Raw genomic sequence first — 14407 nt, 5'->3', positions numbered from 1 at the left:
GGGCGTGTCTAGCACATCAGAAGCACCCACACACAGGAGCATGGCATGCCTCCCAGCCAGGGCAGTAGTGAGCCTGACTGGGCCCCGGTACTTTTCAGTGGGCATGGTCTAATGACCAAAGGAGGCGTGGACATGGGTCCCCACTGGGCCCCTCTATCAGACCTAGGCCCTGGTAGTTTGTACCCTCTCCCCCCCTCTCTCGACACCACTGCGCACGGTGAGATATTGACTATCTCCGATTTTGACTTTGCGATTTCCCCTGAACTCCCCGGAGCCCTAAACCACCGATATTGACTGATTTTACTTGAGATTTTGACCAAAGGGGCGTACACACGTACACACGTGTGCTGAGCGATCTAGCACAAAACGCTCAGCACACATCCCAGGACGCTCAACATACAATGCGATGTGTGCTGAGCAAGCGGGACGCTCACTTCACTCAGTGGTGAAGTGAGCGATCTAACTAGATTTGGCATGCATGCATGCCAAATCTAGAGCTGGCACCCTACACACGGAGCAATGTATGCTTAATTTCTAAACAATCTAGTCAGATTGCTTAGAAATTAAGCACACCTTGCTATATGTGTACCCCCTTAAGTGCCAATTTTGACTATACTATGTACTAGATTGTACACAATATAGTCAAGATTGACTTGTCTGCACAGCCTATATTTTCTTGCGATACCGACTCCCTTGGAGCGTACATCAGTATCGCAAGCTGTGTACACACAGAGCGATTTGCACTAACTTTCGTTACATTGCACCGTGCGTATGCACCTTTAGTGTGTCATCTACCAACAATTTCAGTTCGAGATATAGAAATAATTTGTCTGCTGATATATTCTTTCTTATATTCTCATCACGTAAATAATTAAGATTTATATATTCTTTACAATGAATCTCATGATTTGTCTCTACTTATTAATTATAATAAGATTTTAATTACTTACCGGTAAATCCTTTTCTCGTAGTCCGTAGAGGATGCTGGGGTCCACATTAGTACCATGGGGTATAGACGGGTCCACTAGGAGCCACTGGCACTTTAAGAGTTTGAGAGTGTGGGCTGGCTCCTCCCTCTATGCCCCTCCTACCAGACTCAGTCTAGAAACTGTGCCCGAGGAGATGGACAACTTCGAGAGAAGGATTTTACACAGATAGTGGCAAGATTCACACCAGCTCACACATACAAGGCAAACCAAGCTAACCAGCTTGAAACATCAGCAACGGCTGAACAATATTACTTAACCAAGTAACAAAACAGTACTTACCCAAGAACTAAGGAGTACTGAACAAAGTAACCACTGCAGGATCATAAAGCACTGGGCGGGCGCCCAGCATCCTCTACGGACTACGAGAAAAGGATTTATCGGTAGGTAATTAAAATCCTATTTTCTCCTACGTCCTAGAGGATGCTGGGGATTCCAAAAGGACCATGGGGTATAGACGGGATCCGCAGGAGACATGGGCACACTATAAGACTTTGAATAGGTGTGAACTGGCTCCTCCCTCTTTGCCCCTCCTCCAGACTCCAGTTAGACTGGACACACACTAGGGGAGCTCTCCTGAGTTTCTCTTGAAAGACTTTATGTTAGGTTTGTTATTTTCAGGGAGACCTGCTGGAAACAGGCTCTCTGCATCGTGGGACTGAGGGGAGAGAAGCAGACCTACTTCTGTGAGTTTCAAGGCTCTGCTTCTTTGGCTACTGGACACCATTAGCTCCAGAGGGTCTGATCACTTGGTTCGCCTAGCTGCTCGTTCCCGGAGCCGCACCGTCACCCCCCTCACAGAGCCAGAAGAAAGAAGCCGGGTGAGTAAAGGAAGAACAGAAGACTTCAGTGACGGCAGAAGACTTCAGAGTCTTGGAGGTACCACGCAGCGGTCGCGCTGCGCGCCATTGCTCCCACACACAAGCGGCACTACAAGGGTGCAGGGCGCAGGGGGGGCGACCTGGGCAGCAATATACCTCATAGATATTACCTGGCAAAGTGATATACAGTGCATAGGCACTATATGCTGACCCCCGCCAGTATAAAAATGTACAAAAATAACGGGACTGAAGCGCGCCGAGAAGGGGGCGTGGCTTAGCCCTCACAACTCTATACAGCTCCATTTTCTCCTCACAGAGATGCTGGGCCCGCCAAAACACTGTTAAACAGCTAACAGTGTAAAATGAGGGGGGGGGGGGGGCACAGGTGTTCAATGCAATATTGGTTCAGCCATGAAGCACTATATATATGTATATATAATGAGCGTGTGTAAAATGAGTTGGTAAAAGTTTCTGTGTTTTCCCTGTCAGAAATCTACCCATTTTAGCAATGTTGGTGGGTGTTTAGTACACGTGAGTTGACATGTGTGAGTGCTCTACCACAAATAGATATGGGAATCCCTCTGTCGGCATTGCCGACTCCAGATGGTACTTGATTCATGAGATTAGAAGTCAGCATGCCAGTAGTTGTAAGCTTTTACAAAGTAAACACTATTTGGGAGACACAGACGTATGTGGGTGACCCTGTCGGCACCAACTATTATGACTGGGTGTAAAATAATGTAAAAAAACTATACCTGTATGTATATATATGTATGGTACGTTTGCATTGAGCTGTAGCTCAAGCACAGACGTGGTAGTATTTGTGGGGGCGTCCTAGTGCAATTAGGTACATATTTCCCTCAGACCCCTCGGGGGTCACAAAAATGTTATTTTGCCCAGTTACTACTCCCCGTTGTCGACACGAATACTATATTTTATGTCGGCTATAATGTTTCCTGATTAAATCCACAACATTGGCATTCAGTACATGTTCATACACATTCAGAACACATTAATGTCACTAGGGACCCTGCTGTTCCTGACAAATTATATATATATATATATATATATATATGAGATGTATATATAGATATATGTGTGTACAGTATATGTTTATTTAAATGTGTATATTTGTATTACAATTTATTATGAATGCTGAAGTAAAGTTATTCCTTCTCATGTGCTGGCCGCTCTATTGATGAAGCTCTAGGTCAGCCGTGACAAGATGGAGTCCGAGTGTTTATTCTTTTCCCGCCGTGGATAGAATAAAGTGAAAGTCAACCCCTGGTCTGCACGGGGCCCTGTCACAAAGGATCGTATACAGGAAGCTAAGTGATATTTTAATTATATGCTTTGATGATATTTGCATTACATATGCATGGGGGAGTGCTTGTATTCAGAAATGGTCGGTTACCTTGTTATCCGATATAATTACCCTGGGGAGAGATGGGATATTCCTTAAATTGGGTCTAATCTAGAACATTGCAGCTTGCTGCCGTGCGACTACAAGAGGTATGCACTGACTCCGAGAAAAACTGGAGTATCTTCCCTTTGAAGGGATAACCTGGTTTGGGGATGGCTTTGTTAAGTTGATCTCAGCAGATACCACTGTTAAGTCTACCTTCTTGTGCTATGTTCCATCACAACGGTTGGTGACGCATTTTTTGTGGGATGCAGTCAGTTTGACCGGTTGGATACCGTTTTTATTCCCCTTCTTTGTAGGTAGAGGGAGGTGAAAAGGTAAGAGGTCTGCAGCCTTTTCAAGTTCGCAGAACCAGATATCGTCCTCTGTTTCTATCACATCCACCGCTGGGTCTATCTTGCTGGAGCCCATACCAGTGGGAACTCGTCTAATACTCTTCAGTCAGTCCTAGAATGGACTTGGACCAGTGAGTTAAGAATAGAGTCCAAAGGGGGACATACTGGAGTTTCCAGATGATTCCCCTCACCGATTCTCTTCTGGACGGGGAGGTAGTATGCAACGCCATACAATAGTTGGGTCAGGATCAGGACGTTGTCCTGCTGTCTCTGTCACAAAAAAACCCCGCTGTTATTCAAGCTTTTTCGGGCTTCTGAGCCCGGACAGCTCGGTCAGAACAATCCCAAAATGATTTCTACTTAAGAAATTGAACTACAAGATGGAATCTCTCAGGGCAGGCATCTCCAACCTGTAAAAGATGAAGGAGGGTTTAAATGCGGTTTCATCCGTATTCAGCTTACCTGGTTTTGCTATTCAGGTTTGTCATTGCCATTTCACCGGAGTGATGGCAGTATGATGGTTTTCCTTCCATAGTAAGAGCCATTATTATTCTGTACTGGGACGCTCTCCTGACTACGGAGAGGTCAAGAAACAAGTGGTACAAATCGTTGTTTCTCTATGCCAGTTCTTCAACACAGAGAATCGCTGTTGATCCCAACGATACAGATATCGGAGTTGGGAATAAGATTAGGTTCTGAACTGTTAAGAGTTGTTTTTTCCAGTGAAAAAGAGATCTGAGGATCCAGAGTCGGATCAGATTTGCAACAGTGTAAACCCATCAATATGTTCCATTGATGAAGAAGATGGTTGCGGCCTACGAGGCCATTCGGTGAGCAGGCCAAATGCCAGAGTGGTTTTTGCGGGACCAGTTGGACATGTGGTCCGGGTCTCACCTGCACATGCACCGGAAAATAATCCTATTTTTCAGGACCAGGATATCTCTCCTGTGGTGGCTTCACAGTTCTCACCTCCTAGAGGGACGAAGGTTCGGGATAAGCATCCTTGAATTAAGAGCTATTTACAACGGAACATCTTCTTCACGATCTGCCCGTCTTAGGCCCTCATTCCGAGTTGTTCGCTCGCTAGCTGCTTTTAGCAGCATTGCACACGCTAAGCCGCCGCCCTCTGGGAGTGTATCTTAGCTTAGCAGAATTGCGAACGAAAGATTCGCAGAATTGCGAATAAAAATTTCTTAGCAGTTTCTGAGTAGCTCCAGACTTACTCAGCCATTGCGATCAGTTCAGTCACTTTCGTTCCTGGTTTGACGTCACAAACGCACCCAGCGTTCGCCCAGACACTCCCCCGTTTCTTCAGACACTCCCGCGTTTTTCCCAGAAACGCCAGCGTTTTTTCGCACATGCCCAGAAAACGGCCAGTTTCCGCCCAGAAACACCCACTTCCTGTCAATCACACTACGATCACCAGAACGATGAAAAATCCTTGTTATGCCGTGAGTAAAATACCTAACTTTTGTGTAAAATAACTAAGCGCATGCGCTCTGCGAACCTTGCGCATGCGCAGTAAGCGACTAATCGCAATATAGCGAAAATTGGCAACGAGCGAACAACTCGGAATGACCACCTTAATTCTGTCGGACGACTTGACAGCAGTGGCGTAAGTAAGCCGCTAGGGCGGAACGAGGAGCAAGCGGCAATGGCAGAAGCCGCAAAAGTTTTCTGCTGGGCAGAAAGGCATGTAAACGCTCTATTAGCGGTCTTCGTTCCGTGATTGACAACGGAGAAATAGAGTTCCTCAGCAGACACGATCTCCATCCAGGAGAGTGGGGTCTTCCTCAAGAAGTTTTCACTGAAGTGACAAGTCTTTGGGGAATTCCTCTATTAGACAGGTTGGCGTCTCGCCTCAACAAGAAACTTCTGGGATATTGTTCCAGGTCAGGATACACTCAAGCAATAGCAGGGGACGCCATTGTGACACCGTGGGTGTTTCAGTCCGTCTATGTGTTCCCTCCACTTTCACTTTTTCCGAAGGTGATAAACATAAGAATAACAAAGATTCAGGCGATCCACATTGTTCCGGTCTGGTCAAGGAGGGCTTGGTATCCAGATCTTCAAGACTTACTCATAGAAGATCCCTGACCTCTTCCTCTACGAGAGGACCTGTTACAGCTAGGACTGGGCGGGTATCAAGACTTACCGCGGCTGCGTTTGACGGCATGGCGGTTGAACGCCATATCCTAGCCCGAGAGGGTATTTCCGGTGAAGTCATTCCCACATTGCTTCAGGCTAGGAAAGGAGTAACGGCGAAGCTTTTCCACTGTATTTGGAGGAAGTATGTTTCTTGGTGTGAATCCAAGAAGGCTTCTACGTGGAAAAAAATTTCCGCTGGGTCGTTTTCTCCATTTTTTGCAAACAGGTGTGAATGCAGGGCTAAAGTTAGGCTCCATTAAGGTGCAGATTTCGGCCTTATCAATTTTCTTTCAAAAAGAAGTGGCCACCCTTCCAGAAGTTCAGACTTTCGTGAAAGGGGTGCTGCACATCCATCCTCCATTTGTGCCCCCTAGTGGCACCATGGGACCTTAACGTGATGTTGCAGTTTCTTATGTCACACTGGTTGGAATCTTTACGAAAGGTTAAGTTAAAATTTCTCACTTGGAAAGTGGTCAGGCTGTGGCCTTGGCGTCCGCAAAGCGGGTGTCGGAATTAGCGGCCTTGTCTCACAAGAGCCCTATTTGCTCTTCCATGTGGATAGAGCGGAATTGAGAACTCGGCTATAATTTCTGCCGAAAGTGGTTTCTGCGTTTCACATGAACCAACCTATTTTGGTGCCTGTGGTTACTGAAGCCTTGACTGTTTCGAAGTCTCTCGATGTAGTCAGAGCTTTGAATATTTATGTTGCCAGAACGTCTCAGATTGGGGAAACAGAGGCTCTGTTTATCCTGTATGCTCCCAACAAGATTGGGGTTCCTGCTTCTAAGTAGACTGTTGCACGCTGGATCTGTGATACGATTCGGCATGCTCATTCTACGGCTGGATTTCCATTACCGGAGTCGGTGAAGGCCCATTCTACCAGGAAGGTGGGCTCTTCTTGGGCGGATGCCCGAGGAGTCTCGGCGGTTCAATTACCGAGCAGTTACTTGGTCGGGTTCAAACAATTTTGCTAAGTTCTACAAGTTTGATACCCTGGCTGAGGAGGACCTCAGGTTTGCTCAATCGGTGCTGCAGAGTCGTCCGCACTCTCCCGCCCGGTCTGGAGATTTGGTATAAACCCCATGGTCCTTTTGGAATCCCCAGCATCCTCTAGGACGTAGGAGAAAATAGGATTTTAATACCTACCAGTAAATCCTTTTCTCTTAGTCCGTAGAGAATGCTGGGCGCCCGTCCCAGTGCGTACTGTATCTGCAGCTATTGGTTGTGGTTACACTCATGTGATGTTTCTTTTCAGTCAGGTCTGTTGCTGACGTTATTCATGCCATGGCATGCGGTATGCTATTATTGGTCGTGTTTACACACAGGTTGTGTTACATTTTCGATCAGCTTATTGCTGTATATTTTTCATGCCGTCGGCTGGTGTTCTATTGAATGCCATGTTCTGCGGCATGTTCGAGGTGTGAGCTGGTATGACACTCACCGTGTTTAAACAATAAATTCTTTCCTCGAAATGTCCGTCTCCCTGGGCACAGTTATCTAACTGGAGTCTGGAGGAGGGGCATAGAGGGAGGAGCCAGTTCACACCCATTCAAAGTCTTATAGTGTGCTCATTCCTCCTGCGGATCCCGTCTATTCCCCATGGTCCTTTTGGAATCCCCAGCATCCTCTACGGACTAAGAGAAAATAAGAATTTACTCACCGGTAATTCTATTTCTCGTAGTCCATAGTGGATGCTGGGAACTCCGTAAGGACCATGGGGAATAGACGGCTCCGCAGGAGACTGGGCACATCTAAAGAAAGAATTAGGACTATCTGATGTGCACTGGCTCCTCCCCCTATGACCCTCCTCCAAGCCTCAGTTAGGACACTGTGCCCGGAAGAGCTGACACAATAAGGAAGGATTTTGAATCCCGGGTAAGACTCATACCAGCCACACCAATCACACCGTATAACTCGTGATAGGAACCCCGGTTAACAGTATGATAACAAAAGGAGCCTCTGAAGAGATGGCTCGCAATAATAACCCGATTTGTGTAACAATAACTATTTACAAGTATTGCAGACAATCCGCACTTGGGATGGGCGCCCAGCATCCACTACGGACTACGAGAAATAGAATTACCGGTGAGTAAATTCTTATTTTCTCTGACGTCCTAGTGGATGCTGGGAACTCCGTAAGGACCATGGGGATTATACCAAAGCTCCCAAAAGGGCGGGAGAGTGCGGACGACTCTGCAACACCGAATGAGAGAACTCCAGGTCCTCCTCAGCCAGGGTATCAAATTTGTAGAATTTTGCAAACGTGTTTGCCCCTGACCAAGTAGCAGCTCGGCAAAGTTGTAAAGCCGAGACCCCTCGGGCAGCCGCCCAAGATGAGCCCACCTTCCTTGTGGAATGGGCTTTTACAGATTTAGGCTGCGGTAGTCCTACCGCAGAATGCGCCAGCTGAATAGTGCTACAAATCCAGCACGCAATAGTCTGCTTAGAAGCAGGAGCACCCAGTTTGTTGGGTGCATACAGGATAAACAGCGAGTCAGTTTTCCTGACTCCAGCCGTCCTGGAAACATAAATTTTCAGGGCCCTGACTACGTCCAGTAACTTGGAATCCTCCAAGTTCCCAGTAGCCGCAGGCACCACAATAGGCTGGTTCAAGTGAAACGCTGATACCACCTTCGGGAGAAACTGAGGACAAGTCCTCAATTCTGCCCTATCCATATGGAAAATCAGATAAGGGCTTTTATAGGACAAAGCCGCCAATTCTGAAACATGCCTGGCCGAAGCCAGGGCCAACAGCATGACCACTTTCCACGTGAGATATTTCAAATCCACAGTCTTAAGTGGTTCAAACCAATGTGATTTCAGGAACTCCAAGACCACATTGAGATCCCAAGGTGCCACTAGGGGCACCAAAGGAGGCTGAATATGCAGAACTCCCTTGACAAAAGTCTGAACTTCAGGCAGGGAAGCTAGTTCTTTCTGGAAGAAAATCGACAGGGCCGAAATCTGGACCTTAATGGACCCCAATTTGAGGCCCAACGTCACCCCTGCTTGTAGGAAATGCAGGAATCAACCCAGTTGAAATTCCTCCGTTGGGGCCTTCCTGGCCTCACACCAAGCAGCATATTTTCGCCAATGCGGTGATAATGTTTTGCGGTGACATCCTTCCTGGCTTTGATCAGGGTAGGGATGACTTCCTCCGGAATGCCCTTTTCCGTCAGGATCCGGTGTTCAACCGCCATGCCGTCAAACGCAGCCGCGGTAAGTCTTGGAACAGACAGGGCCCCTGCTGCAGCAGGTCCTGTCTGAGCGGCAGAGGCCAAGGGTCCTCTGAAAGCATCTCTTGAAGTTCTGGGTACCAAGCTCTTCTTGACCAATCCGGAACCACGAGTATAGTTTTCACTCCTCGCCTTCGTATTACCTTGGGAATGAGAGGCAGAGGAGGAAACACATAAACCGACTGGTACACCCACTGTGTTACTTGAGCGTCCACAGCGATCGCCTGAGGGTCCCTTGACCTGGCGCAATATCTTTTTAGCTTTTTGTTGAGGCGGGACGCCATCGTGTCCACCTGTGGTCTTTCCCACCGGTTTACCAGTATTTGGAAGACTTCTGGATGAAGTCCCCATTCTCCCGGGTGGAGGTCGTGCCTGCTGAGGAAGTCTGCTTCCCAGTTGTCCACTCCCGGAATGAACACTGCTGTCAGTGCTAACACATGATTTTCCGCCCATCGGAGAATCCTTGTGGCTTCTGCCATTGCCCTCCTGCTTCTTGTGCCGCCTTGTCTGCTTACATGGGCGACCACCGTGATGTTGTCTGATTGGATCAGTACCGGCTGGTTCTGAAGCAGGGGCCTTGCTTGGCTTAGGGCATTGTAAATGGCCCTTAGCTCCAGAATATTTATGTGAAGCGAAATCTCCTGATTTGACCACAGTCCTTGGAAATTTCTTCCCTGTGTGGCTGCCCCCCAGCCCCGAAGGCTGGCATCCGTGGTCACCAGGACCCAGTCCTGTATTCCGAATCTGCGGCCCTCTAGTAGATGAGCCCTCTGCAGCCACCACAGCAGCGACACCCTGGTCCTTGCCGACAGGGTTATCCGCTGTTGCATCTGGAGATGGGACCCGGACCATTTGTCCAACAGGTCCCACTGGAAAGTCCTTGCGTGGAACCTTCCGAATGGAATTGCTTCGTACGAAGCTACCATTTTTCCCAGGACTCGTGTGCATTGATGTACCGACACCTGTCCCGGTTTTAGGAGGTCTCTGACTAGAGATGACAACTCCTCGGCTTTTTCCACTGGAAGAAACACTTTTTTCTGGTCTGTGTCCAGAATCATTCCCAGGAACAGAAGACGTGTCGTCGGGACCAGCTGTGACTTTGGAATATTGAGAATCCAGCCGTGCTGTTGTAGCACTTCCCGAGAAAGTGCTACCCCCACTACCAACTGTTCCTTGGACCTCGCCTTTATCAGGAGATCGTCCAAGTACGGGATAATTAAAACTCCCTTCTTGCGAAGGAGTATCATCATTTCGGCCATTACCCTGGTAAAGACCCTCGGTGCCGTGGATAACCCAAACGGCAGCGTCTGGACTGATAGTGACAGTCCTGTACCACAAATCTGAGGTACTCCTGGTGAGGGGGGTAAATGGGGACATGTAGGTACGCATCCTTGATGTCCAGGGAGACCATGTAATCCCCCTCGTCCAGGCTCGCAATAACCGCCCTGAGCGATTCCATCTTGAACTTGAACCTTTTGATATAAGTGTTCAAGGATTTTAAATTTAAGATGGGCCTCACCGAACCGTCCGGTTTCGGTACCACAAACACTGTGGAATAGTAACCCTTTCCTTGCTGAAGGAGGGGTACCTAGACAATCACTTGCTGTGAATACAGTTTCTGGATAGCCACCAACACTGCCTCCCTGACAGAGGGAGTTGCTGGTAAGGCAGATTTTAGAAAACGGCGGGGGGGGGGGGGGGACGTCTCGAATTCCAGCCTGTACCCCTGAGATACTACTTGAAGGATCCAGGGATCCACCTGTGAGAGAGCCCACTGTGTGCTGAAATTTCTGAGACGGGCCCCCACCGTACCCGGGTCCGCCTGTGAAGCCCCAGCGTCATGCTGTGGACTTACCGGACGCGGGGGAGGACTTTTGCTCTTGGGAACTGGCTGTATGCTGCAGCTTTTTCCCTCTACCTTTGCCTCTCGGCAGAAAGGATGCGCCTCGAGCCCTCTTGTGTTTATGGGGCCGAAAGGACTGTACTTGATAATACGGTGCTTTCTTTTGCTGTGGGGTAGCCTGTGGCAAAATGTCGATTTCCCAGCCGTAGCTGTGGAAACGAGGTCTGAAAGACCATCCCCAACAGTTCCACCCTTCAGCAAAATATTGTCCCTATCCAGGGTATCAATATTATCCGACAGGGAATCTGACCACGCAGCAGCAGCACTGCACATCCATGCTGATGCAATCGCTGGTCGCAATATAATGCCCGTGTGTGTATATATAGCTTTTAGGGTAGCTTCCTGCCTTCTATCAGCAGGATCCTTTTGGGCGGCCGTATCCGGAGACGGTAGTGCCACCTGTTTTGATAAACGTGTAAGCGCTTTATCTACCCTAGGGGATGTTCCCCAACGTGACCTATCCTCTGGCGGGAAAGGGTACGCTGCCAATAACCTTTAGAAATTATCAATTTCTTATCGGGGGAAGTCCAGGCTTCCTCACACACCTCATTTAATTCCTCAGATGCAGGAAAAACTACTGGTAGTTTTTTCTCACCGAACATAATAACCTTTTTTGTGGTACTTGGGGTACTATCAGAAATGTGTAATACATTTTTCATTGCCTCCATCATGTAACGGGTGGACCTATTGGAGGGTACACTAGTCTCATCGTCGTCGACACTGGAGTCGGTATCAGTGTCGACATCTGTGTCTGTCATCTGAGGTAGCTGGCGTTTTAAAGCCCCTGATGACATTTGAGACGCTGGAACAATCACAAGCTGAGTAGCCGGCTGTCCTATGTCGTCAAACCTTTTATGTAAGGAGCTGACACTGTCACGTAATTCCTTCCATAAGTCCATCCACACAGGTGTCGACCCCTCAGGGGGTGACAACACATTTACAGGCATTTGCTCTGACTCCACATCATTTTCCTCATCATACATGTCGACACAGCGGTACCGACACACAGCACACACACAGGGAATGCTCTGACAGAGGACAGGACCCCACAAAGCCCTTTGGGGAGACAGAGGGAGAGTATGCCAGCACACACCAGAGCGCTATATACCACAGGGATATCACCTATAAAGAGTGTTTTCCCCATATAGCTGCATATATATATTATACTGCGCCTAAATTTGTGCCCCCCCTCTCTTTTTTACCCTTTCTGTAGTGCAGGACTGCAGGGGAGAGCCAGGGAGCGATCCTTCCAGCGAAGCTGTGAGGGAAAATGGCGCCAGTGTGCTGAGGGAGATAACTCCGCCCCTTTTTCGGCGGGCTTTCTCCCGCTATTTTAATATTCCTGGCAGGGGTTAATATACACCTATATAGCCTCTGGGGCTATATATGGTGTCAGTTTGCCAGCCAAGGTGTTATTTATTGCTTCTCAGGGCGCCCCCCCCCCCCCCCCCAGCGCCCTGCACCCATCAGTGACCGAAGTGTGTGGTGTGCATGAGGAGCAATGGTGCACAGCTGCAGTGCTGTGCGCTACCTTGGAGAAGACAGAAGTCTTCAGCCGCCGATTTTCCGGACCTTCTTGCTTCTGGCTCTGTAAGGGGGACGGCAGCGCGGCTCCGGGAACGGACGACGAGGTCGGGTCCTGTGTGCGATCCCTCTGGAGCTAATGGTGTCCAGTAGCCTAAGAAGCCCAAGCTACCACAACTTAGGTAGGTTCGCTTCTTCTCCCCTTAGTCCCTCGGTGCAGTGAGCCTGTTGCCAGCAGGTCTCACTGTAAAATAAAAAACCTAAATTATACTTTCTTTCTAGGAGCTCAGGAGAGCCCCTAGTGTGCATCCAGCTCAGCCGGGCACAGAAATCTAACTGAGGCTTGGAGGAGGGTCATAGGGGGAGGAGCCAGTGCACACCAGATAGTCCTAATTCTTTCTTTAGATGTGCCCAGTCTCCTGCGGAGCCGTCTATTCCCCATGGTCCTTACGGAGTTCCCAGCATCCACTAGGACGTCAGAGAAAAGGATTTAGCGGTAGGTATTAAAATTCTATTTTCTCTTACGTCCTAGAGGATGCTGGGGTCCACATCAGTACCATGGGGATGTACGAAAGCTCCCAGAATGGGAGGGAGAGCGCGGAGGCTCCTGCAGAACTGACTGACCAAACTTCAGGTCCTCAGCGGCCAAAGTATCGAACTTGTAGAACTTTGCAAACGTGTTCGACCCAGACCAAGTAGCCGCTCGGCAAAGCTGTAAAGCCGAGACACCCTGGGCAGCCGCCCAGGAAGAACCCACCTTACGAGTAGAGTGGGCCTTAACAGACGTAGGACATGGCAATCCTGCCTTAGAATACGCATGCTGGATAGTGAACCTGATCCAGCGAGAGATTGTCTGCTTTGAAGCAGGACACCCTAGTTTCTTGGGATCATATAGGACAAACAGAGAGTCCGATATTCTGTGACGAGCAGTCCTTTTCACATAGATTTTCAGAGCCCTTACAACATCCAAGGACTTTGATGAAACAGTAGCAACTGGCACCACAATAGGTTGGTTGATATGAAATGCCGACACAACCTTCGGAAGGAACTGCTGATGTGTCCGGAGCTCAGCTCTATCTTCATGGAAGATCAAGCAGGGGCTCTTACAAGACAAAGCCCCCAACTCCTACACACGCCTAGCAGAAGCTAAGGCCAACAAAGTGACAGCCTTCCACGTGAGAAATTTGACCTCAACCTCTGGTAGAGGTTCGAACCAATCCGATTGGAGGAACTGTAACACCACGTTAAGATCCCAGGGTGCCATAGGCACAAAGGCTGGATGTGCAGAACCCCTTTCAGAAAAGTCTAAACCTCAGGGAAGGAAGCCAACTGTTTCTGGAAGAAAGTGGATAGGGACGAAATCTGGACCTTTACGGATCCCAACCTCGGGCCCATATCCACACCTGCGTGCAGGAAGAGGAGAAACCGTCCTAGTTGAAACTCCACCATAGGAAACTTCTTGGACTCACCAAGATACATATTTTTTCCAAATACGATGGTAATGTTTAGACGTTATTCCTTTCCTAGCCTGTATCAGGGTAGAAATAACCTTGTTTGGAATGCCCTTCCGAGCTAATATCTGGCATTCAACCTCCATGCCGTCAAACGTAGCCTCGGTAAGTCTTGATAAGCGAATGGCACCTGCTGCAACAGGTCCTCCCGAAGAGGAAGAGGCCTCTGCTCTTCTAGCAGTAGATCCAGAAGATCCGCGTACCAAGTTCTTCTTGGCCAGTCCGGAACAATGAGGATTGCCAGAACTCTTGTTCTCCTTATGAGTTTTAGAACTCCTGGAATGAGTAGAAGTGGAGGAAACACGTACACTGACTGGAACACCCACGGGGTCAATAGGGCGTCCACCACCACGGCTTGTGGGTCCTTCGACCTGGAACAATACCGCCAAAGCTTCTTGTTGAGACGAGAGGCCATCATGTCTATTTCAGGTACACCCCAAAGATCTGTTACCTCCGTGAACACCTCCGGATGGAGTCCCCACTCTCCTTGGATGGAGATCGTGTCTGCTGAGGAAGTCCA

Source organism: Pseudophryne corroboree, chromosome 1, assembly GCF_028390025.1.
Source record: "Pseudophryne corroboree isolate aPseCor3 chromosome 1, aPseCor3.hap2, whole genome shotgun sequence".
Classification (NCBI taxonomy): domain Eukaryota; kingdom Metazoa; phylum Chordata; class Amphibia; order Anura; family Myobatrachidae; genus Pseudophryne; species Pseudophryne corroboree.
Note: the sequence above shows the minus strand (reverse complement) of the source record.